The following is a 27,417-nucleotide window of genomic DNA, read 5'->3' as shown; positions in this document are numbered from 1 at the left end:
TGAGTCTAGAAAGTATACTAAAACCCTGAAGGGTTAAACGATTCGACTAATAAGAAAACGTCTGTTGCACCTTTGGCAGGTATGTTTTAAGGTGATGAAAATACGGGGAAGATTCGAGAAAAGGGAAGGAAACGAAGAAGGAAGTCGACAGACGATACGCGTAATTTTCGTTAATGATCGTATTGGCAATTAGTTAAGGCCTTTCTATAAATCATCCCTAACTAATTGCCCTTTACACTCCCCAACTCTCGAAAAAGACCACACGGGCCGTGACTCGAGAGAACCTCGAAGTTCAACGCTAATTATTATCCCCGTACGTGATAAATTAAACTGCCAGACGCCATGGGTATCGCAGAGTGCCTTTCGTGTATCTATGGTGCAACATGGACCCCGTTATGAAGTTATGGAACATCCTTTGGCCTTAGCTCGCTCAATACTCGCTATCAGAAATTATAGTACACTTAACCCTCGGACGGCGCGACGGACCATGGAGAAAGCCCCAATTTTAATTTAATTTCGTTTAAAAATGATACATTTAACTTGACGTTAAATATCCTTGTATATTTTATCGATCATCTGCGCGTACCAGTCAACGAAAACGGATACTAAATATCCCCGTAGCACGATGTCTAATTGAATCCCCGAGCGAACGTCAATTGAACGTGAAAGCAAGCAACGCGAACGGTGCAAATGAAGCACGAGACACGAGCAATTACATCGTGGAAGCTTTGATTACCAGTTTCGTCAGCGTAGAACAGACACCGAGAAGTAGCAACAGTTTGCAGAGGACGAACAGATAATTCGATTGATGCGGGAACAAGAGGTAGGCAACAACCACGTGAATTAACTGTGAAAAGGCTTCCTTCTTTCCTAACGAACCGAACACCGAGAACGATTCAGCGTCGAAGCGAAAACTACGCGTGATGTTTAATGAAGTTCGAGGGCGAGGTCAGGTTCGGTCTGTTTTCAGAACCGATATTAACGCGATTACCCGGGCGAAAACGGACGGGAATCGAGTTAGCCGGCTGCCAGCATGATTTTATTAGCATCGATTCGTCCGACTCGGCCCGTCCAATCGTTCCCCCGTGACGATAACGAATTTTCACGAGACGTTTATTTCAACGGAGACGTGGTCCTTCCCTTGTCAAATTAACAGCCAACACAGAGAAACGATCAACTACCGCAAACGTCTAGATCGACGAATAATCGTATTTTCGTTAGAAAATTAATTGATCCTTGAACACGACTTCTGACTGATAGACTAATATCCGAGAAGTTTATTTTTGATTACAGACAGGGGATGTGGTATCCGAATTATGATCACACATCAGTCGTCAAACGTTGAAAATCAAAAATTATTGACGCGATGAAAGATTATCAGGATGGTCGAAGGTCCTTTATGGAACGACGGCTAAATGAAAGTAACACGAGGTTCATTAAACAGACCAAGCTGTCGGCACAAGGACAGGAAGCCTTCGGGAACAGCAGCAAGGTATGACAAGCATGTCAGCCGTCACAATAACAAAAAGGGGTGCTCGTGCGTGAAGATCCGTCCAAGTCCTTGGCGAAATTCCTGGCGTTCCCGTGTTACACGAACGTAGCTGTGAACATCGCTTTTAACGTCATAGCCGTGGGCAATTTGTTGGATTTATGATTAAACGCTGAGAAATCTCACACGAATACTAATGATGGACTATAATTATTGGAGGGTAGAATATTCGAAAATATTGGGTTTAGTCGAGTCAGAAATGAATTACTAATTGCACTAGATTGCTTTCAAACTTGTACTATCATTTTGTTGTAAACCAGTCGAGCAAAGTGTCTTAAGGGAACAAGCTTCATGAACAAAAAAAGAAGTAACGAGACTGTGAAAGAGGGGACATCGTCAGTCTTGGATTCAGATAGTTATCTCGTCTGTCATGGAACCGTGACACGAGAAATACAATGCAACAACTGTTAGATTGATAGACTGTAACTCGGAGACGGAACGACAGACCTCAGTCATGCGATAGTCCAAAGCGGACCTCCTAGAGCGATGACTGCGTTGATGGCCGTTCCAACGTTTGATACCCGTTGCCAACAATAATTGAACGTTGCCAACAATAATTGAATTTGATACACCGACGGACACGGTTGATGCATCCTCGTAAATACGCATAAATCTCACGGAGATGCAATTACGTACGACGCGTGATTCGCAACAGCACGCGAGGTGGCAATGATTTACCATTTTCTTTCATTTTCTACCTCTAACATTTCTAATTGCCCGCAAATAAATTTTCATGATTTGTAAGCTAGGTATATAATAAAAATATAATTTTCATCCTAGATCAAAATATCCCTAAAATAAGGGATACATCATCGCAAATTTAATCTACCGTGTTAATTTTCCTGCACAGAAATTATCAGCACGAACGAATCTCCGTCGCTACTGGCTACCTTGTAATTCAACTGCTGCGGACTCATTAAAATTTATGATTTCTATGCTCGGACCGATCGGGAAAGTATAACGAGAGGCATCAATCTGCGGTAAAGAGGGATCCCTCGGTTACTGCCGGTTACTTGGATCGTGGCACGCAAAGAAGCTGGCATCCGAGAGGCGCCTGGCGCCAGCGAGAAGCGCCGCGGCAGCCGGAGCGCCTGGCGCTTCCACACGTTCGTCGACGTCTCGCTCGTCGTGTGAACGAACCATAAGGATAGATCGTGCATACACGCGGATAATACGCGGCGGCGTCGGCGTCCTTGGCGGTGCACCACGCGTTTTTCTCCTCGATAAGCAACGAACGGTCTTACTACGCGCATAGATGGCCCGGGGTACCCATGGGCGATGGAAAAAGACGAGGTAGAAAAGGGAAGAGTTAGAAGAAGCTGGTCGACGCTATGCCGTACATACACGCGAGTTAAGTTATCGTAAACTGGTTTGCCGGTTGGAATGGCGCGGGGACGATTTAATAAAATGGCGCCAGCCGGCTAGCTGGATATCCGATTACGATATCCGGGAGGGCCGATAAATTCCGCGAGAAACGGTGGGTCGTGTCGATAACCCGACGAGAAGTAACGTCCTGGATAACGCGACCACGATCCGCTACCGCTAATTGAAAACCACCCTCGAGACGTGTGAATCGATCGAAACCTATTACCTTGTTGCGTATTAATTAAACGATTTCGAAACGTAGAAAGTCGCACGGTATTTCACGATAAAACCATTTTCTTCATGGTCCGTCGTCAAAGGGTTAATACAAAGTGGCCCAAGTTTTAATGTCAAACGTCTCTCGTCACGATCGGTTAACATCGAAGATCAGCTGCCTCCGGCAACAGGAAAGCATCGACTCTCGCTTTTACCTGTCCACCGATTCGAGTCACTCGCCATCGGACTTTTATATCCCGGTTGGACACGAACGGCCGCATAAGAAGTGGCGAAGAGGAACGAGCAGAAAAAGAGGAAGGTATAGAAAAAGAGAGAAAGATAGAGCCGCGTTTATTCGTCTGCAAATTAGTCACGAAGTCGGCGGATCGGAATGGCAATGGTGGTGGTGGTGATGGTGGTGGCGCTGCCGTTGGTGGTGAATAGCTTCTGCTGGCAAGCTTGAGAGCTCAACGTACGACCTTGGCGAGGCCTTGCGAGGTCGCTGACATGATTCCATCCTGTCCACGGACTCGAGAGATCGTTGGGATTAGGAGAGAAGTAGGGAGAAAGGTGAGAGAGACAGGAGACGCACGACTGTAGGTGTCACCTCTTATCATCCACCACGTCCTTTGCCCGGAGAAACAGATTTTTATCTGGCTTCTCTTGAAACCAACGAACAAATGAATTTCCCTGCCAGCCGATTTCACTACGCGAATACGTGATTTACGTTCATCTCGGATCGCTGGAAAGACGATCTTACCGATCTCTACCCTAAGAAGCTACCTGCCAATTATCGTGCAAATGATTGAAAATAGTTACAATCAGAAAAATCCTCGTCCACAGGAAAATTAAACATCTTCCACAATCAAAATTCTATACACTTTGTACAAATCCAATTATCTTCTCACCGTTGTCCAAGGAAGAAAAAGGATCTCAGAGATTGCAGCCTCTCGTGTCGCGAATAATCTCATTTTGACTTTAATTACAGAGTCGGGGCACGTTTAGCGACGGCAAGGAGGAAGAAAGAAGAAAAGGAAGCTTGGCTCGAGAGTTTAGCATCGCGACACGGCATCAGAGCACGCAAGCTCAGTCTTCTTCTCCTCGCCTTGTCTCCTCTTTTTCTTCATCCCTTTCCCTTCGCAATTTTCCTTTCTTTTTTCCATTCGTACAATGAGCGTAGAAACACTCGAGTTTCCTATAATCATGGCTGGAAATGATACTCTGATACATAGTAATGATCTGCTGGATATTACGTGGAAGAAACGAGCAGACAAAGTATGAACAACTCGGCTCGTTTTCCCGATGCCTACAACCCCGTGGATCCCGCAAAGAAAAACTATACCTTTCAATGATTTTACAGCTCGCGATACGTGCACGTTCCATACGTGATTCGTATTCTAATGAACGCTCAAATTGACGACTCCTGGTGGCAAAGCATTTCACCGGATCTATCATCAGAGGTCGTAAAGCAAAATCCATCCGTTGTAATACGATTGCACGCGAGAACTGTGCAATCTTACGCGAGAAAAGGGTATAACCCTGCTTCTTCGTGAAAAATAAAACACAAGAAGGCTAATTCCTAAGCTAAAACTAAATACCACCCTTACCGGGGTTCGATCATTCTAACATCCATGAAATTATATTAACCCCAGACGATCGAATACCATTGAACCCACAGGGTACGATGATCTATCCAGCATGAGAAGTCAACGATACTTCCTCCCAGCTCTGTCTCGACTAGCACCTGACCGATCGAAACACGTTCCCATACGAGGACGAAGATTCTTCTTCATAGAACACTAGGTATTCTTCAAACGCGACTCGAACTCATTGTTCATCCTAGACGGTGGCGAATGTCACGGAAGGAAACAGAGAAGCTAACGAGATGAATAAATCACTGACCACGACAGCGAACTGTCTACATGTGAATGGGTGATTTCTGACTGACTGGTTGTTGATCGAATACCGAGCTGTGGGCTTCAAATATTGCTACAGGTGGATCAGAAAAAAAAATTAATTAGCTAAAAGATATTTGTAAAGGGTTACTCTAAAAAGCATACAAGATGTAGGATACCGAATTTTTTTAATTAACAGACGAATGAAAGTAGAGTTTACACAATGTCGAGAACACACGAACGAATCTGTAAGTCACGGTATATCTTTTTTGAGACAGCCTGTACACGCCCTAACAAGCAGCAACGAAGTTCGTTTTCCTTCCATCGATTACCCTCGGGTCGCAATTGGAATGCACGTAGCCGGTGTAAGCGATCGGCCACCCGTGCGAGGCAACGCGTCGTGTCGCAGATAGATAAACTTAATAGCTCCATCCATTCAGCAGGGTCGATTATTGCTAAGCTAGCGCGTGCGAGCCGAGTCCGAGCGAACGGCTTATTACTCGCACGACACGCGAAGTTACCTTCGTCGAATTCCTTTGTGTCCCCGATCGTTCGTCTTCCGCGAAGATTCGAGCATGTTCCGGCAGGTGAACGCGCGACATTTACGTCCCTCTTCGGGAAACCGCGATCATCGAACAAATCGACGATACATTGTTGCCCGAGAGACTCGTGGGAACCTTATTACACTTTCGTCGAAGAGGAAGGAGAAAAAACGATTTGCCTGATCGCGACCACTCGAGAAAAGGATGCTCTCGAAACCCTCCAGGGAGAAGAAACGCTGAAATCGTTCCCCTCTTCTCGCTCTTTTTATCCGCAATGCGGACGAAAGACAGAATCTGTTCGATTCTCGAGATTTCTGCACGAACGGGAATCGTGATGAGACCACCTCGAAAGTGGATGGGATGTCATCGTCCAAAATCATCTCATGCATATCGTTTTAAAAAAGGGAAAAGGAATTGTGAAGATTTTCATTGACTATGATCTTGATTATAAGTGGATTCCATGGGATACCCGAAACTACCCCCTGTGGGATTATTCATAGTGGCAAGTTAGTTTTCGCACGGACTACAAATCGAACCAAGAACTCCTGTTTCTTCGAGGGGTAAAGAATAACAGAATAGAAACATTGTTTGAACGAGACTTCTTGTGGTATCAAGTGACCGCACCGTGAAAAGTTGAATCGTACAAGAAACCTGTGGTCAACATTGTTGAGAATCACGTTCTGCTTGATACATAGTGTTCGATGAATTGTTTTGTATAAAAAAGCTTGCGGCGAGGCAAGCACAAAAGAAACAGGAGGTGCGATACATTGTTTGCTGAGATAATTAGTTTCTTCATGGTGTATAATATTACTGAAACTGTATATCTTAAGAAAATAATAAAATATGCAGATTTGTTTCTTTTACTTCTGTGTAACATTATCGACAATAAAGTATTTTGTAAAATAACAATCTGTCATTGAATATTTCCTGTGCCTATGAATATCCTATATGAAAAATTATTGAACGATAAAATAATAACCCTTTCTGTTCAGATTTTCCTCGCGATATCGTTTACTATTTTATTGCTCCAATTACTTTATCTATATTAACGTAAGATCGTTAGCGAGGGCTCGTTAGGTTTCATGAAAAATTCACACGATTTATCAACGTCAGGTTCGATATAATTAATCTTTTCCATCGAAAACACTGAAGGCACTGATAGCAATGAACGCGATTCACCTTTCAACAGGCTCTTCTTGCATGATTTTTCTCTCGCTCGATCCATAATCGGCTTCTTAAATGAATCAAGGTAGACAGAGGGTCTACTCGTATGATTTATCTACCTTTAATATATTTGCAACCATCGGGGTAACTAAAATTATTGCCTGAAAATTTTTTCTCCCAATGAAACTGACGTATCCTGACGTTCACAATTTTCCTATTATCCCAAAACAAAGGCAAAATTGATGCAAACTACTAGTCATTGTTAGCACAGGCCTGTCAATCAGTTCCCGTTCAGTGAACGCAGCGGTACCATAGCTATGGTCAGCAACTGCCTATTGCGAAAGGGTTAGGCATCGAATTCTGTAGCCAAAGGGCTGAAAGGAGGATGCTTCGTATGAATATGCATGAAGATACCGCATGTTCATAGTATCTGTTCCGCCATACATCAGCAACCGAGACCACCAATTTACTTCGGCCACGTACCACGACCGATGGCATGTGCCACGTATCTATCGACCGAGTCTCCGAGTCTCATTCCGCCTTCCACTTCGTCGTCTTCGTATTTACATAACGTCACGAGGATATATCTTCCACGGCATCGCCCACTTTCGCGCGAAATACAAAATAAAATAAATAAAAAAAAAAAAAAATCAACACGTTTACCCGGTCGATTGACTAACGATTCGTAGGGACGATGGGGGCGGAGGACGAATTTATCGCGCCATCGAGCAGGACTTATGATCCTTGCTCTCGTTTCCGGCATCGATGAAACATTTCAACGCTGTTCACTGAACATTCTATGCAGTTAGCTAGATTGCTGCGTTAACCCTTCTGGTACGACACGATTGCATTATGCAACCGGTTATGCAGCAAACTCGCATTGCACTGCCACGGACGGGATTGCAGGGGCGGAAAATTTTTAATTGCAACGATGGAAGTGTAACACTAACAAGCTTGCCGATATAACCAGAGTCTATTCCTTTTATACTAAATAAAAATCCATTGTGTTTCACGCTCGATAAAACACACCCTCCATAAATCTATCGAAAAATCATCACTTGGTTTATCGACGTCGTTGATTAATCGAATCGAATGGCCGATAAGCTATCCCTTCACGCTGATTAAATCTGTCTCGAAACAAGAAGATGAAACGTCCACAGGGAGGATGCTCGTGACAGGATGTTTAGAAGGATCACCGTCCGGTTTTTCGGACTGTGAAACGAATGTCAAAAGCAACAGCTAGAGGAGCATTTGCATCAAAGACGACCACGAGATTATTAGACATGCAGATTACCTGTCCGTTCATCGGCCACAACCATTTTCGTCCTTTTGCTCGTTCTTTGATCCTGCGGATTATCCGCGAGCGGGTTTACAAGCTAAGCTACTGACGCTGGCCAGCAGCGTTTCAACGAGGCGACTAAAGTGTTTTATTTTATACCACTCGAAGCGTAGAATGTACGTTTCATACGTGGCATAAAATTGCCATCTTATTGTCAGACGGATCGTTCTTACAGCAACTAGACAGAACATAAAACAAGCATACCCTAATGAATTCCAGAAGAAATTCTTACAAACTTGTAATTGTAAATGAAAATTTTAAAAAATCATCACCTCTTCGGTTTCTGAAGTGAGATTAAGCAAAACCAACAACGGTTCAATCTTCAATAGAAATTGGGTCCATATCGTAAAAACGCTTCCAATTTCCGGCCATAAACATCGAATATGCTCGGATGAATCGTCAGACGAACCAATGGACCGTAACTCGAAGGGAGGACACGCTTGATGAAGCGGGATCACAAAAGACAAACCCGTAGAAATATACAGGTGCAACGATATACGTGTATATAGAGGGAGAAAAAGATTGAAAGTAGGAGGGTCAGAATCGGTGGGGTTATAAAGCCACGTAGATGAAATGCGTCATTAATGGCTTGGCCGGATCAAGTCCTTATGCCAGGCATTCATAGTTATTATCCTGCGTGTTCGCCAGGAAGTTATATTTTAACGGTCGTAAAGGATCCGAACAGCTCGCAAAAGGCTGTTTGCCCGACGGGTATATAAGTGTTCATGCAAATACAAAGGTGAACGCGTGCGTTTTATACGCTCGCGAGAAAACGCCGTAGGAGACCAAAGGCAGAAGCTGTTCCGGGACTATCAAAGAAAATGTAGATTAACTGAAATTGGTTCATTAATTTATGGGGTAATTTCCAGATGGCAATAGCAAAGAACACTTCGGTTGAACCCCCAACCAGATCCCAAAGTCTCATTTCTTTTTTTCTAAAAATTGATAACCGATGAGTAATTATGTCAGCGGTCATTTAGCTGGCGCGAAAACTGATCATAAAAAAGAAGATTGGATTAATTCCAACCAACGCTGCATCGCGACAGGCGAAAGAAGATGGAAAAGGATTTACGTTTCAGGTTCTAGGTACTCGCGATGATTATTTTCAGTCGAATGAAATACGACTTATTCCGCGGCGGCTTCGTTTACTCTTGGCGCGATGAAAAGCGGAAAGCAACGAACTATGCCTCAGAGAAGACGCGAGGTGGAAACAGGACGAAAGTAGATATTACCAGTCACGAGCCGACTTCCGTTCTTCCTAGGAACTCGCCAACGAGTGTAACTCTTCTTCTTCTTCTTCTCCACTATCCATTGGCTCGTTTCAACGGGTATATATATGTGACACGTTCGTTACAAAGCGTTTGACTTCCATTCGACGTACCGGTTTATCCTGATTTCGGATTCCTGGAAACACTTCAGGGTGCTGTCACGCTTTCTAACATCAATACACCCTGACGTTTCAATGTTTGTCGAAAGATTGTGTGTTTGAAAAAGTGTACACAATGTTGAAGGAGGTTTGAAAGGGGAATAATTATGACTGATGGGTGGTCCCTTTTTCATGGATAATCGTTTTAAGAGATTCATAAACAGAACATATTCTAGTTTCTTCTCTAATAGAATCATACTTTTCATTTTCTTTAGTTTCCTTCGCGTTTTCTTAGAAATTATTCAAACACGTGCCAGAAACGCGTTTACGGAACCGCAACCGTGAAGAGCGAGCCACGATCCTACCCCCAACGATGACCCAAACGACCCGTTGCAATCTTGAAAGAGCCCACCAGTTGCTAAACGCGCCACGTATCTTGCAACGCGTCTCATCCGAGAAAGGAACATCCTAGAGATATCACGATATCATTATTCCAGCCGCGCAAGCGACAGAGTGAACATCTGCGAGCTGATTGTCCAACGACACGGATGATTTACGCGATCACCGCTTAATAACGCTGTCATTAATTTGCAAGCTTGTTGGATACTGCTCGATTGAGCGAAACCGGTGCTCGAACGAGTTATCCGGGACCCTTCCCTATATTGCCTATAAATAGAACGAACAGGATAATCTTGAATACTTTTTGAAAAGTTAATTTAACCCAGGGAGGAAGTAGGATGGTAAATTGAGGTTGTTTCCAACAAAGGATAAATTTCAATTTTCCTTTTCCTTTTCTTAAGCATCGATGAATAACAATGTTGCTGAATAAAGGTTGCAAATTTATAGATAAACCTGTACATTGTAGCCGAAGAAATAAGTGTGAAGAACGAGTTATCCACTGTCTCTTCTTCAATGGGCTATAAATAGATGGAACAGAGTAATCTTTAACCCTTTTCCGTCGACTGGCAAAGCATACTCGTTTCAAGGAACTTTTTTATCCTTTTGATCGAGCAGCAAGTTGTACTTGAATTCAAGCGTGACGAATTCAATCTTCGTGCCAATATTATTAAAAATACACACCATTGACATTTTTCGAAAACTGAATCAATCCCGCGTGGATGGAAGTCGTCGAAATGTTAAGATTTATCAAAAAATGTAACAGACCCGTTTAATAATTTTATTAAGGATCCTGTGATACTGTACAGCGGTAGGTAACAACGTCATTTCGAAACATTTAAATGATGCGGCAGGCATGAAAAAACAATTTCGCGGACCGGTCGATCCGACGACTGATAACCAAATGACTCGGTCTCGCGTAAAGCTGGCAGGAATAATGATAGCTGGCCCCCATCGCGTCGTCTGCACCACCTTATTATTACACGTATCGCGTCGAGCCGTCGGCGCGCAGTTCCTTTTCCAACCTCCGGACGCCAAGAAGAAGCTGCCTTCTCCTCGTAACTGTTCGTTCACCCGACCTTCGCAAGGTCACGAAGAAGCTAGGGATAAAAAAGAGAGTAGGGAGAGGCAGAGGAGCGAAGAAACGAGGGAGAGAGTCTAATCAACGACCGGAGTCATGCTCCAGAGAACACCGAGAGGAGAGGAGAGAGATGTAGGAGAAAAAACGATTCGAGGTGCAACGCAGAAGAAGAAGACCAAGTGGTAGACGAGGGTGTGAGCTGGTGGTGAAAAGAAAATAGAAAGCAAGCAACTTTCTACAGCTGATAATACAGCCATTGAACTGGCATTAAAAAATGGAACAAACATCTCCAAACGAAATGAAACCACGTTCATTAAAGAAATATTAAATACCAAGAGTAAACCCAATGTTTGGTACGAGTTTCCAAAAATTCCTGTCGAACAGAAGCAAACCCCCTCAAACGATGCTAAACCACGTTCTCCAAAAAAATACTATCACTATCGGTGAATCTCCTGACGGTATTATGGCAACTCGTACGAGTGCAAAATCCCCAGGACGACGGCATCAAGCTCTCTATATCCGGTGAAACCCGTTTTCGTCTTTTTGCCAGGTACCGAACCCTTCGACCTCCTCCCATCCTGCTCAGCTTCTTCGTGTTCTCCAACCGTGGATGCTGCGTGTCGCCCGATGCAAGGTTAAAAATAACACCTTGCAGGATATTTATAGCGTCACGGGGATGCGGAGGTGAGACGGGAAACGTTGGAAAATAAGAGGTAAACGACAACGGTGAAATGGGTAGGAGAAGCAGATTGGAGGCGATATCTGTCGCGCGAACAGGCGAAAGACCGTAGTCGTTGGATAAAAATCAGGGTAGAGTAAGATGGAAAGATGAAGAATTAGAGATCTAACATATGTTGCGAAGACAAAGAGGAAGCACGACTAAACGGTTTCAAAATTCACTAATTTTTCCGGGAGAAGTGACAGAAAACGAGTGATAATCTTATTTTAATTTCAAATAAAATTTGCCTGGCTCTGAGAGGAACGAACGAACGGATAGAAGGAGGCTGATGAAAGAGGAAGAGAGAAAGAAACGGGTGCATTGAGCCTGGAGCGAAGTGGCCTTGACGTGGGCCGACCAGAGAGGGCAAGGACGACCGCCCTAGGGAGATCTTCTCTTTTTATTCCTTCCAGCTCGACTGGCCGCCAGCATCATCCGCGAACAACGCTCCCGGCCTGCAACCGCACCCATCCATAAGTTCGCGTATATAACGAGAAACGTAGCTGGCTACATCGGGACTACTTTCAAGAATGTTTCGTAAGATGGTTGACTCTGGATGCAGGGTTGTTACGTCCACTGGAAGGTCGGTTGTATAATCTGTTACCCGAAGAGATAACTTTACTCCTCAGGTTTATCGATCGATCTTAAGTCTTTCGGATTATACTTAAGTCCGCTGTAAGAACGGGAAGCTAATATTCATTCTTCATGGATGGATGAAGACTCCTGAAGACTCAATGACTTATGAGACTTGGGATCCAGGTATTAGGACTCCTAACTCGAAATGGGGACATTGAAATTGTTCCCTTTTACGCTTCGCTATGGATACCAAGCATTCTTCCGGAGAGTCGGCGACGCACGAGGCAAGAATGGAACTTGATGATTTCGATTCGAAATAAGAACTTAGGAATTTTTCCCCCTCGCGCGATACTTCCTTTATAAATACCAAGAATTCCTCTGGAAAGTCGGCAACGTAACACAGGATTCACGCGATAATATGTGAATTGTCTAATCCGGGAAAAAATGAAGTACAATGTTACTGAAACGTTTGTATTCGAAAAAAAAGGACACGGCTTGAAACGACGATGGTACTCGAAGATGTTTTTCCGAGTTATTCACGCGAGTTATTTGAAAAACAGCAACAGCCAAGACAATCGGTATCTTCGCGGATTGATGCGTTCCTCTTTGTACCGGAACCCTTTTGTCTAGCGCAATGGAAGATTCTTTCTACTTCACTTTTGTTTTGCTCCGTTCTTCTAGCGAGACAACCAGATCGTCCCTGAAAGTTGGCTGGCCCCAGAAGTCGTTGGAATAATTCATGACGTCGCGATCTCGCGGAGAATATCATAGGGGGAGACGAACAGGGGTGTCTGATTGAAAATCGATTCACGTAGGCGATAACACGGCCCTTTTAACTTTTCTCAAAGGGATGAAGCATGGGGAAAAATTGGAAATAAAATGAAAAAAAAAAAGTACATCTCTAATAATCGTGACCTAATAAGCGTCTAACTAAATTTCCTTCCATATCAATCATACCATGCGTTCAAGAAATTGAAGAAAAAGAATAAAGTGTTACATAAATTGAAGTAACAGAGTCATCATAATTCATTCGTCAGCAGGAAGACTGAGCAATCAACGCGTTGTTCCATCAGCTCGGTGCCTCGTTTAACATGGTCCCGCTATAAATTAGCATTGTAGCGATCCATATTAATCGGCAGCACGAGAACACGATGACAGCCGGCGGCTGCACCACGGCTATCATTGAGAGAAATGATTAGTCGATCCGTCCGAGTGCGTGGCGGGCCGGTGTGGTTAGCATTCGGTACGAACGAGGAAATCGTAAAAGGAAGATGTAGCGGCGGAGCACCGACACGACCAGCTCGATGTCGAATAACGACGCGATAAATAACTAAAGATCGTCGATTGCTTGTCGATTTTAATGCGAATACACGCGATATATATCGGATCGCTGCCGGTACATTTCTGCTCGTGACAGACGCGCCGCCGATCGACCGCAATAAATTTCAACCCCCTGTACAAACGCCTATCCACTCTGATTACCCTTTCAAGTGAACCGATTCTGATCGATCGATTCGGAGAAAATTTTCATCGATTACAGAGGAGATTCTTTGAAGAAAAACTAGAATTTTTTTTTTCTTTTTGTTTCTCTTGTTACGGTCGTGAGGAACCTGCAAAAGCACGCGTCGAAAAGCAAATCGCCGCGCATATTTGCAGCAATGTGAAAAGAAGCCCGAGGGAAAATCTCTCGGTGCTGCATGTCGAGGTGGTATATTCCATCGAGGCACGAGATGGGCAAATAAGGTTTACGCGAGGCAAGACGAAGCCGACGTCGATAAAAGTAGCGGCTCTCGCGAGATGGAAAGACATGCGGCGGCGAGTGCCAGCGCAGGAAGAAATATCCGTGCTGGCGTATTGACACAGGGAAGTCGTAATTCGCGCCTCGCGGACAAATAGAGGGCTGCTCGTGGGCCGGCTGTGAAAACATCCCTGTGCTCGAGGGCGCGATCCGTTTCGCCTGGTACCGTGTGCAAAGAGCCGGTGCAAATAACGCGCGGACCAAGAAGACCAACCAGAAGAGGCGAGGTTAAGCGTATCGTCGATCTCGATGACGAATCTCGCAAAATCGTAAAGCTCGTATTAACGATTGTCTCGAATGCCCTAAAATAATAATGCCACGATGCGAGAATTCGAATGGAACTTAACTGAATCTCTTGGACAGAGGCAGATGCGAGTAACGATCAAAGGTTACGCACAGGGCCGCTAATTATGCTGCGGCAATTAAAAACTGCTATCTAACCGAGGTAGAGATAGGGCCAGTGCTATCGCACGTAGCAGCATGTACGAGCGTCTTGTTGGAACGTTGTATACGTTACTAATTAGAAGTAATTACTACGCGTGACATACATTGGGCTTCTTCAGATTGGCCGAGCCAGAAGAACCACCGAGAATAATCCTCTCTCTCTCTCCACTTAGCCAGCGAGAACGTGCTTACGGCTAAGTGGCCGCCGCGTAAAAGGGTTACATGCTGCGACTAGGTATTAACGATAATGAGACCGTAAGAGCAACGTTTAGATAAGAGCACGGACCTGAAAGAAGAAGAAAAGTATATCGAGAGCAGAACCGATCGAAAGAAACTCGCTGTACGCTGTTGGGACTGAGAGAAGAGGGGAAAAGGAAAAAGTCGAAAGCTAATTAACTTCTCCGATTTAATAGAGACTTTGGTGAGTTCGAGAATAATTAGGTAGGACGATGCGATCTATGTTATGGGGGACGTTGCATGGGATATCGGCCATTATAGCCTCAATTAAGATTAGGCAACGTGCCAATGTGTTGCGAAAGTACTCATTAAATGACATTTTTAATGAGAGGAAGAAATAAAAATATCTTCGAAGAGCGACGAAGATTAGTTTGTTAAAATTTCCTATTTTTTTTTACCACTGTGTTTAGTCAAGCAAATACCTAAGTATCCAATCACTGCACCCACGTTCCAGCACTGCAGACCTCATCTACCAGCCGAAAGCTCGGCCATCAGTCTAGAGACGAGATTAAGTTCCCGATTAACTTGCCGCGTAGGATTCAGAATGAAAATCCGTACGCAAGTCGGGAAACGTTAAAGAACCGACATGATCGTGGGTCGCGAAGGTCATTTCGTATCAGAATGCACAAAATTGTTGCACTCTGAGCCGCGCGGCCACGTTCAATCACGCTGGATCCACGATGGATATTACAAGCCTCGCCTCCGACCGAACGATCGGCTCGATCCCCCGCACCCCCGCGCACGCACACAGCCGGTCGCGGCATTAAAATAATTTAATTTAATACCCGGCAATTCCGCTTATTACCATTGCAACATCAATTTTAATAATAGCCCTTTCTCGGCGAGATTCTTACAACGCCCTCCTCCCTTCCTCCTCGTCTCTCTTTCCCTCTCGGTTTCTTTTTAGTACAAGATGTCTATCGGCGTTACGGCGTTTCCTGTGCCTCCGCATCAACTCGTCGAGTTCGATATTATACCGTTGCAGGACTAATAACATTCGTAACGTGTTGCCCGATGTTTCTTCTTCTCCTGTTAATTAACGTCTCTTCCACGGATTTTTATTCTTTTCACCTGTCGTGTATGTCAATCACTTTCGATTATCGCGATGGGTTCTACGATTGAAGAAGACGCGGAGAATCCCAATAAATTAAAAGTCTATTAAGGCTGTAGACGCGTTAACACGATCTACAAACTCTCTTTTACCTCGAGAATCGTCTTCAACCCCCATGAATTCTTTTCACGCGTAGACTGTACAGTGAGCACCTTAACCGGAAATGGAGCAAAAGCCGTTCATTAAGGCCGAGTAGAGAGTTTCCTGGGATTGCGATATCGACGAGGGGACGAGCAGGAGAAGGTTAAATTACGCGACGCTCGAGACGGTGAAGCGAGAGCGGAGAACCAGATACCGGACGCGCATTTATATCGGTGCATTAAGCCGGTGCATCGGGATGCACCGACGTGTCCTCCCTATGCTACGCCAATTGCACGACGATTACGCGACTAACAACAGCCGTACATAAATCGACGGATCTGCTGAAAAAATCCTTCCCTTTCCTTAGATGGCCGGAAAGAATGGCTGGACTGTTCCCTTCGCCCGCTTTATTTATCGCCAGACTTGTGTACCAACGAATAAATCGTTGCAACATCGTACCCACGATCTCCTTTAATACTAGACATTAAATAGAACTGAAAAATTACTTTTTCCCAACCTGTCTCAAATATTACCCTCCATTTCACCTGGTTCGAATCGAAACCTACCATCGCCCCTTCATACGGCATCTAAAAAAGCAACAGGGAGAATACGATTTCGCGTGAAACATTGCTTTCCCTGGACACACCCGCAAGAAAACATATTCCTACTGCAACGTTTCGCCAATAACGCAACAAGAACTAACTCTTCGGTTATATCCGTGGGCCTGTATGTACACGAGCTTACACAGCGTACCAACCACTCTGCATGCCTACATAAATTTACCGGCACGTCAGGACGTGTTAGGATTATTACGTGTGTCGAGGGAATACCGATCCAGCCGACACTTTTTCATTGGCCGTCCTTGCGAGGAAGGACCGAAAGGTGTGCGTGAAGTGTGGCCGATCGTGTCCATCGCTATCCAACAGCGAACGCCCGTTGGCGACTCACCAACCACCGAACGCGCGTTGACGCGAACCACTCGTGGGCAGATGGTAGCTGGATCGCGTTACAGAAATTGCCAATTACCTATAACATGCAATTTCTGCCTGCCCGTTCTCGCTCTGCTATCGTATTAATCCGTGGAGCCGTTACCCTCGCCCTCCCCTACCCTACCCTCTCACTGATATGAAACACAGAAGAGGAGAAGCTGTAACCGCATCGTCCTCGAGCTTCTTACAGGAGTGGAAGATGGCGTGGTCTGAATCCTTGGGTCTTATAAGATAATCCGCAGGGGGTAGAATTATTATTATTATTTTTGTTTTTTAATTTCAAATCAATAGCATGGTTGATCCTTAATTACTGCGATGGAATTCCAGAATGGCCGATATGGTCAAGCAAGAGATGACATTAATTGGAAATTAAACGCGTCGATGATAGACTTTTCGCATTTACACGAACGTGAAATAAATAAAAGAAGAATATTGAATGCCATACTGGTTGAACACGAAGAACCAGAGGCATGCCAATGGCGACTAGAATTTATATGGAATAATTAATAGCCGTGATAAGTGACCAATAATCAGGTTACAAAGAAGGAAGCAGCTCGAGAACACGAGGATCATAGAGCGTGGAATCAATTTATGCGCGGCTAATGATCCACGCGAGAGCTTGTCTCTGTTATATACGCTTGTAGAAGCCCGGAAGGTGCTCGGGATCGGAACAGTTGCCCCTTTATATAAGCCTTCATTTGTGTGACAACGTTAAATTAGCGCGGCGCGATAAACCAGCGTATAAAACGCGCTTAATTCGAGACTACCGCGAGAGCCGAAGCCCCAAGGATATAACTATCTTCAGGTATTTAGTGGCACTCGCCACTGGATACAAGATCGAGGGCCGATTTCAGGATCGAGTTAATACTCGATGAGAATAAGATCACCGCGATCGAAGAATTAAAAAAGAAATAAAAATTACAACGTAGGCAAATGGTAGCGAATTATATTCTAATTCTAACGCCGCTAATCCGAATTTTCAGTGAAAAAACGAACGCTTCCGATATCGCCAAACCCGCTCGCTGTTTTGTATCAACAGAACCTCTCTTCGCTTGCGATTATTTGCTCCTCGAGCGTGCTTGAGAGTCAATAATCTCGATACGAGCGAGCTCGAGCCTTGCCTCTTCGAATTATTCTTCAAACACGGGGGGCCCGGGGCGCTGTATGCTCAGCAGCAATATTTGCAGCCCCGAAACTTCGAAGCCGTGCCTCGATATTCGTAACGAGCCAAAGGAGGGAGGGGCTCGTTTTTTGTCCGTAGAACAATTAAATCTCGACCCTTGCTCGTCCAACAAACTACAGCCTCGAACGACGAGTAATTGTCAGTCATCCTGGTGCTTCCAATTCGAAGAAGCTCCGAGGGTTAAAAATGGGGGGAAAGAGAATCGTATCTGTGGATGGTTCGTTTCTCAGTTCGTACTAATAACTGCTGATGACAGCTTTTATTCCGTACGTCGCGTCGTTGGGAATTCTGCTTGCCATTCCGTGCGAGCTACGCTCATTAGAACATCTCGTTCCGTGTTACGATTCGTTTACGAAGGTACGAGTTAATTCGCATCGAACGACGGGTAAAAAGACGCGGTTTGTTTCTACTCTCGAGGCCGATCGTTCGGGATGTTTGCCAAGAAGGCTCGTAAAAAGCGAGCAAATCTTTTTCCGGGTTGATGTAGCGTGCTTGGGTCAACGGGATCTGACAACGTGTACGAACTTCCAGACACGGATGTTATTATTTTGAGAGGAGGAAATCGTATTTCCGCTTCGGGGATTTGGTGATCTCAACGCGTTACTTACACCTCGGTAAAAATAAAAAAGAAGAAAGAATCTTCTAATTTTTTAATTATCTATTTTTAGTAAGTATTCGTTAGGGAGTGCAATTAATTTGTAAATTAATTTTTTAACTATTAAATAACCGAAAAAGTGTATTGATTGCTTTAGTTTATCTGGGATTGCAGAAAAAGAAAAATGAAATTTATACGAGGTACGCGAGTCTACTTGTCATTCATGTCTGACTTATACGAGGAGATTCTACTTAAAATACAGGCGAAGGATCGATACAGAGGGAGCCAGCTCGTATATCTCACTCATTTTGCTTAATTACCCTTAATTTACGCTAGTAAACCGGTCATGGTACGTTCGGCCGTTATTTAGTGCTGTTTAATCAGGATAATGTAGTCCAATTTTCACTTGTACGTGCTGCGGTTAGACGATAATGCGAATGCAAATCGATTAACGATCGTGGAAAAATCGAGGATAAATTAATCTAAGTTGTGCAGCTCTGAATTTATTATACATAGGTGTATCCCACGGAACGAATATAAATAGCAATTTGTACACGTGCTTCATATATAACTTGATAATTACAGGTTTCGATGAACCGTATTATATATATATTAATTTCAAATTGAAAGCTGCTAATATTTCTAGCGTAGAAAATCAAAAACTGAGATATAAACGATGCTTTATGGGTGGCAACTTTTCCTTTTAGCATGGTAACACCGTTCACGGTTTATTATTAATAGCAGGATAAAATCGTTAGACATTACGCGAAACACACTGCTCGTCAAGCTGTAACTAGTTCCATGCTGAAGACAGAGTTCCTCATCTATCCTCAGCGACACGTGTGGATACGAACACACATGAACAGAGGCGCGTAACCACCAGATCCCGTGTGGGTAGCCTTGTGGGAAGAGACAGAGAGCTAACCCAGGCCAGGTGGGAAAATGACGAATGTCAGTGCATCAGACACGGCGCCGAGCATACAGCGAGAGGATTATGTGATCTCGAGCGGAGTCTGACTACTATACCATGACCAAATTGATCGTATCTCTTCCTCCCTTTGAGAAATCATTGTTTAGAGAGATGTCTGAGAGGTACGAACAGTTGATGAGCAGATGAGATTGTTGGGAATTCAAGATTTTAGGTCATATCTGTCTAACTCTCAAAGGGATGTGCCTCCTTTGGGAATTCCTTTTTTCTGTACCTTTTATGTGTCTCACACACTTTAATTTACATTTGCTAGTTCTAATTACCTGCAGTTTTTTTCCTTTAACCACATATATGCATTAACTGTTTGCATTCTTTAACATAGTTTTTCGCCTAAACAGGATGTAGCCTCGTAATGAAGACAATTTCTCATATGAAACAGCACAGGAAGCAATTACCCATCTAATTTCAGTTTACATCTCGAGGAAACGTACATTATTTTTTGTCGTTGATCAATGAATCATAATGCCCTTAAATAAATAACTGCTAATGGTACTATGTTATCATTCATCAAGGTGGAAAAAAGATCCTGAAAAAGTTATCAATTTCCTGAAAGTGCATCTAGATGTTACATAAAGTGACGGGTCTAATTGGAAGAAATATAGCATAAACTTAAATATCATCGATCATAAACGTTTTAAATCTACTGGATGATAATCAAAATATTCGATCAAGTTCGAACAAAAAAAGATAGAAACACAGCACTCAGGATAGCAAAGTTAGAATAATCGATTACCTTTTAGATTCGAACTTTTGATGAGCTTCTTCTCATACAAAGAAAGCAAAATTCGCGGCGAAGAAATCGCTAAAACTGAAATACATAAAATCCTTTTTCCATCTACCTTTGAACATCAACAGACTGATCGACCTGGCGTCATCTTCTCGTTCGCGAAGAGAATTTACGAAAGAAACTGGAGTCAGTTTTTAGCGTCCTTGTCAAGGCTGACATCTTCTCGGAATCGGTAGCTGTCGGGAGCAAAAATTTCCTGAACAAATGTGACAGCCTCGATGGCTTTGGGACTCGTCATCGGGACAACCTTTCCTTCCTGTCCCTTCTGGTTACAATTTAATTACTAGAAAAACTATACGAGATGTGCTATTAAACGTGTAACTAATTCAACATTCTTGCTAAATAAAATTGGACTCTCTCCATGGTCCACGACCAGAGGATTAATTCGAAAAATACCTTTTCCTATACTGACTTAGAAAAATTCCAACGATTAACTGATTTCACTTCTAATTAAGAATTGAAATTAGATTCGAATTCAATTGAAAGAATCAACATGAGAGCTGAATCAGAAATTTAATAACGTTAATGGGGAGCGAGACTACGATCCCCATGCATTATATTCACCATAACGCAGACGTCAGATCCAAAGGCGAATAATGGCTACCGGGCCGAGGGACAGACTGGATTAATTTAATGTACGGTGATCCAGCAGGATTCGCATCCGTCCTAATGACGTGATAATATTCGGATGTAGCCGTGTCTGGGCGGATGCGAAGCTCAAAGGTCATTGAACGCGACGAGTCCAAATGGACAGTACACCATAGTTTGGACGATTTGAACGAACCGATTACTAATAATAAAAACAATTAAAATTCTATTTTCAAAATTCTAAAAATTTCATATAAAAAATCAGAAACAGTTGAAATTTTTCTAAACCTTTCCATAAGCAATTTGCAAAGTGATCATCCGAAACCATCAACCACGAAGCCATTGCTCTCGAAGCCTCTGTTCGCTTTGTTCGTTCAAGCAAATGTCGTGAAAGAAAATTACCATCGTTGGTAGCTAGTGCCAGGACATTCTTGGGAAATGCTCGAGGATGAGCCCCGGTGTGGGAGGAAGCGCGAAACCGAAACGTTGCACGCTCGAAAGATAGACGGAGCAGCGAAAGCAGAGGAGCAATAATTCTCGTGTTTTAGAGAGGCAATTTCGCGTCGAGTAAGCGCACACGAACACTGGATTTTCGAGGGCTGTACTTTTCGATAATTTATGCCAACGAGTCCTGAGCTCCGCTAGTTTCTCAGAAACGTACTCGCGTCCTCCATCGCCTCTCCCTATCGGTAATATAACTTCGGATTCGCGCGTGTTCGGCATACGGGAGACACTTTTTTTCTGGCCGAAATTTTGTCGAGCCTAAGCCCGTAGGGCTGGCCAATTTCAAGATGCATCTTGTATCGCGATCGACAACCGTGCTAAAACCGTACGAACTTACGGTTTTGCGGCGAAAAAGAACGCGTACGAAGCGTGCTCGAGGCGATACACGACGAGTTTCCGATACTTTTCGAAGCCAGATACGTGAGACGGATAAATTCTGCAGTTTTTTCGAAGCCAACCTCGAGAACGAACCCGTCCCTCCAGGCTTACGTTACGTTTTCGGCTGGCATATAAAACACGTCTCGATACGGTGGTTGAATCTTTCAGGGAAATAAGAGAAACGCGAAATTCTGTGTAAAATCGACTACGGGAATCGGTGTTAAAATCCATGCAATTTCGTATCTTAATTTACCCTGAACTTGTAGAGACAAAAATTTCGAAAACAATCGGTAAGTTTTAACAAACCACAAACTTCAAGGGTCCACTGTAATAGTTATTGCCCTCCCTGTAATTGAGTATTCATCTCGATTCGAACCATAAACCTTCGACGGAGCTGTGTAACAACTTAATCGAGTAAACTAAATCGAGATGAGAGGCAAGGCGATAAACGATCGCCGAGAGGGGTTACGGCCGATAAAAACGGGAGCGACCGTGGGGGGAAACAAAGGTAAAAACAATGAGGCAATTTAATAATGTTGGTGCGTGCGGTTAGCCACGAAAGTGCGGCTCGGTACCATCCAGATACCTGCAGTTACGGGACGTCGAACAACGTTCCGAGTGGAGTACGTGGAAAACAACGCGCACAGGTACACACAGGTACATACAGGTACCTGGATGCAGATGATCCGAGATTATAGACATTAGGGACATTAGCCTCGGCGTTATATGATTGTTCATTGGCCGCCGGTACACCGGGGTACCCCACACGCGAGCATTTACTCCGATACCCAAGGAGGCATCTCGTCGCCGCTTTAATACGCGCCTTTCGCGGCGGGTAAGTGATTCGAGACGCGTAATTTGCGAATTTCAGTGCGCAACACTTGCTATGTCGTCCGTACACGCGTTTCTCCAAGGCTTTGGAAATTATTTTGTAAATTTCAAACAAAAGCGCAAAGAAAATTGTTATAAATTTAAATTATTAAGGAGAATCGTAGAGGAGAACTCGGAACTTGTAATAAATGAAAAAGTCCTCGACCCCTGGTACGATCAACCTAGCCGCTTCTATCTCAATTATCCCCTAAACGTTTTCCACAACTTCCGTCTTGTAAACCGCTGAAACTAACATAACCAAGGAAAAATGATTTCCATGTACATGCATCCTGCATGCCGAAACAATAATTGAATAACTGAATTCCCTTTCCCTCCCCCTGTATCCTCCCTTATTTCTATCAATAAATCGGAAGTGACCTTTCATCTGCTGGCTCGCGATGGATAAGGATGAAAGTATACACGATGAAGATAACAAGGTAGACCAGTAGAATTACGTACAAAATGACGAGGGAATTAACCGGCTGTCTATCGTATTATCGCAAATAATACTGGTTTGGTAGCCGGTACAGTTAGATGTAATTAGACGAGTATCGGTACGAACGCATCTACGAATCTTTCGACGCTCGTTTCAAGCGATTTTTTCGTACAAACTACGGGGAACATCGATCTGACCGATGTCTCTGATCCTTTTTCACCACCCTTTGTTACGAATCACCGAAAGCTGACGAGGGTCGTCGGATGGGACAAGAATCTCTCTGTCCTCCGATCGAATTTCAACCAACCAACAATTTCGGCCCCCTCGAGAGAGCTTTTCGACTCGACCAGTCGCCACCTTTGGAGATCCGATTACCCGTACAGGTGAGTTGTAACGTGGTCGCGCGAAAGGGGACAGGTAAAAAGGAGATAAAAGGAGAATCGTTGTACCGGTGCTATTTATACAAGGATCTCGTTGAATAACTCGTGCAATACGTTCGAACGACATCGATCTCGATCTGTTATCAGAGCGATCGTGAATAGAACTGGATCTAAGGCGGTACGAATGATACAACCCGAATGGGACGTATAACGGATTCTCGTATTTTATACGAATGCAAACTGCCACCCCATATCGCTGACAGTTTTACGACGGTCGTGCTAATCGCATTTTCATTTCAAATTAAACTACTTAGCCGGAAAGCTTTCCGCGCGTATCACTGACGCTGGAATGCTTACTAGTAGCACAGAAACGGACGTCTCCAGGATGGCATAGTTTAATCATGACCATTAATTTTTTTAATTGAATTATTTAATGCGCCACTTTATGCTGATAGTAAAATATCAGTGGCGTGTTCGAAATTGTGTTCCTTTTCTATTTCTGTTTGAATCTTTCTCGTTGAACCCGAAATTTTCGAGTTCTTCAAGTATTTCTATAGAATTTCTTCGAAATACCATTACAGAGGCACCAAATGAAACGAAATTTTTCGACGATTTTAATCTCTCCGTCAATAGAGTCATATATTTGTTCGTTTTTTTCTTTTATTAACCGTGTTTCACCTGACGTTCCCAATCGCTAAAAATGAAACGTCTCTTTTCTTCGGTCAAAACGTCGAGTCATCCTTGAGACATCCATCAGATCTACTTTATCCGAGGATGGAATTGAAAGCACTCGAGTCGCCAGCGAGTAGTAGCCGAAGATATTGCACGTGGAGCAAGATAATCCACGTCCTGTGCCGGCTACTCCAACGATGAAGAGATTCCTCGACGGGAAGGGTAAACGACCTTCCCTCGGCACCTCGCCACGAGAACACATAGCCTCTCGAAGCACGGGTTCGGTTGTTACCAATCAAGCCAGGATCTAAGAAATCCCAGCGGTAGATTACAGGATAGCCAGTTCTGGAATTGTACTTTTCCATCGTTTGATTCGTCTTTTCATTCCATTCGCTTTCTCGGTTACCTCGGCCGATGCTTTGTCTAATGTTGCGGTTCAAACCTGCCCATCCTCTCGATTCGTCATTTTTACATCTTCCTGCTGGCTTATTAGGTGGAATTTATCGAGCCGATTTCCACGAGGAACTCTATCGTTCCGATGGATTTCTCTTCACCTTTTGTTAACGCATCGACGATCCATATCCGCGATCCATAATTTAGATCGCGCGGTTTATAAAAGGATCACAAATGAAAGCGCGACTGAAAATCGTAAGACGAACGGGGCAAGGATACGTCGTGGTGTTTCAAGGATAATAAATGCAGGACTTGGCAACATTTCCTCGCGTTCAACCGTATGACAGCAACGCGTAAACTTAACGGCCTATTACCAACCTAGTGTTTACGATTTCAATTACTAGTCGCCTGATAGCCGGTCATCAAACGTGCGTGTCACGGATAAGGTTAGTCGCCAGCAAGTGTTTCGTTGTCGCACGCCACTGATAATTTCTCGATCGTTTCTATCGACCGGACGATCAGGAAGTACTCTCTGTACGAGTTCGATCATTCGATGCTGGTATAATTAAACCGTACCGCGAAGAGAGCTACGGGAAAGGCGGAGTGAACTGGTTCGTTAGCGGGAGAGAGATCGACACGACGATTAGAAATAAGCACACAGCAGCTACGTGCATGTTGCCAACAGAAAAATATTAACGATGGTTTATCGAACTATGGACTCGCTTTCAATCGAAGAGAACCTTCGGTTAGGCTGATCGTACCTGTAGAGGTTGTGCACCCCTGAGCACAGAAGGGTGCTTTTGGTTGCAAGAAATCTTGGCTTCTAGATAAATGGAATAAAAATAAAATAGAATACTAAAGAAATGAATCTTGCTCTGGGTGGCAGAAAAAATACTAAAGAACCACTTAACCTGAAGAGAGCACCTTTCCCTAGAAATCCCCGAGGAGGATCAATTTTCTACCGAGAAACGCAACTGTGTAGTTAAACGTACAACGGGAAAGAAGGAAGAGTAGCAGGTGCAAAAGGCCCGCGCAGACGGTTTTACATCGGAAATAGACCAGTAAAAGTTGAACCGTTGATGACGCAGAGTAGCATCCTGAGAGCAGCGAGTCCTTGACCAAGGTTTTCGCTCTCCTCTTAGGAATTAGTGATAATTATACGAAGCTAGCACCTGCACGCCAGCCACAAAAAGCCCAGGATCGACCCTGTTGCTTTTGCACTGAACTGCGGTGAGTCACGGTACCAGAATGACTGGATCGAGGAGCATTAAGCTAACCTACCTGTACTGCGTGTCTACGAACGAAATTGGACGAAATAATGCAGGAAATCGAAGAAAAAAGGGTTTCGTCGATTGAAAGAGGCGTGGCAATGTTTCTTTTCTCTTTTCTATCCTTTTTGCTTAGAAAGAGAAAACTAATTTCCGTTTTCTATTCAACTTCCTGCGGTCGAGGGATACCGAGATGGATCACCTGTGAGCCACTTCTTTTAGTGAAAAAAGAGGATTCTTATTGCAAAATAAAAATTACTAATTTCTGAAAAGTATCCGAAAAATAAAACTGAAGTATGCGCGTGTGGAAGGCGAGCCTTCCAAAAATATCCCATCAAAGTGAAAAGCTTTGCGGTCGTATATCGAGCGTATGGTTGGAAACTCCGGGAAATTCGAGCAGAGAGCCGCGTAAAAGTCAAATAAAAAAGAAGAAAAAAAGGAGAAGAGCTAGAACATCCGACTGACCAACGCGAATCGCATTCTTATACCCATCAATTTTACGCCACGGAGAATTTCTTCTGGGTATTGAGTCGTAAACGTGGAAATTTACGGACACCGCGTTTTCGACGGGTATGAATAACACATTCAGCCGAAATGGCAAACCACTTTCACGCCCACGTTGCTCCTGCAAATTTCGCGAAGCGGCCCAAGATTCCCCTCGTAAATAATATTCGAATTGAGGTGGAATACGAGGCGAGTTGAGAAAAGAGGAGTGGATCGTTGTAAATTGACGAAAAAATATGATTCTTGGCGAAGACTTTTAAAATGGACCGACGAATCCTTTGCCGTTAAATCTACCAATTACTTTTCAAAGAAATATTCATTTTCACCGTGGCACTCGATCTATAAGGTCCCGTTGCAAAGATACATCAAACGATAAAAATAAATATTTTTAAAAAACTCGAGTTACAGTTAATCCAAGTATAATGACAAGTGGAACCCGATTGAAACCTCAGTCAAAAATTAAATGATCGTCGATCGGATGAACCGTAAACAGGTTCGATCGATAAAGAAAAATAAGAAAGGAGAGGAAAAAATTGATGACACAAGAGGAACAAAAGGGAGGACGAAAAAAGGAGCAACACGAAGAAGGTTCGAACGAGTTCAGCTTCGATTCGATAAAGAGAGCTTTGATGTACGAGCACGGACGGGCAAGCAGTTTGTATCTGCGAGTCGCCGCGTCTGAAAATGAAAAGATCCCCGGGGACGATACGTTGGATTGAATTCGAATGGCTTTTGGCAGCGGGCGTAGTCGTTATTCTGATTTATTGCGGCCGTTCGCGGTGCCCACAGTGCCGACAGAACGACGCGAAACAATAAAACCTGGCCAAGCCGAGTGCTCGCGTAGCAACGTTAAATAACGAGACGGCCCTGGCCGTGAAAGAGATTCGATCTAAAGTGCCGGTTACAACATTGTCGTAACAACTTTCTTCTTCTTCTCCTTCCTCTTCAGCTCCGTCCACCTATCGCGTCCACATTTTATCGATCAACCCTCGCGTGCCACAACTCGC

General features: G+C 43.9%; 1 protein-coding gene across 4 annotated transcripts in view; it reads right to left on the bottom strand.

Annotated features, from left to right (window-relative positions):
• LOC114879166 (telomerase-binding protein EST1A-like) overlaps positions 1-27,417 on the bottom strand; it is an 81,582-nt gene that overhangs the window by 35,515 nt on the left and 18,650 nt on the right. The window lies entirely within an intron of this gene.

Source organism: Osmia bicornis, chromosome 12, assembly GCF_907164935.1.
Source record: "Osmia bicornis bicornis chromosome 12, iOsmBic2.1, whole genome shotgun sequence".
In the NCBI taxonomy this organism is placed as follows: Eukaryota; Metazoa; Arthropoda; class Insecta; order Hymenoptera; family Megachilidae; genus Osmia; species Osmia bicornis.
This window is presented reverse-complemented; position numbering and strand designations above follow the sequence as displayed.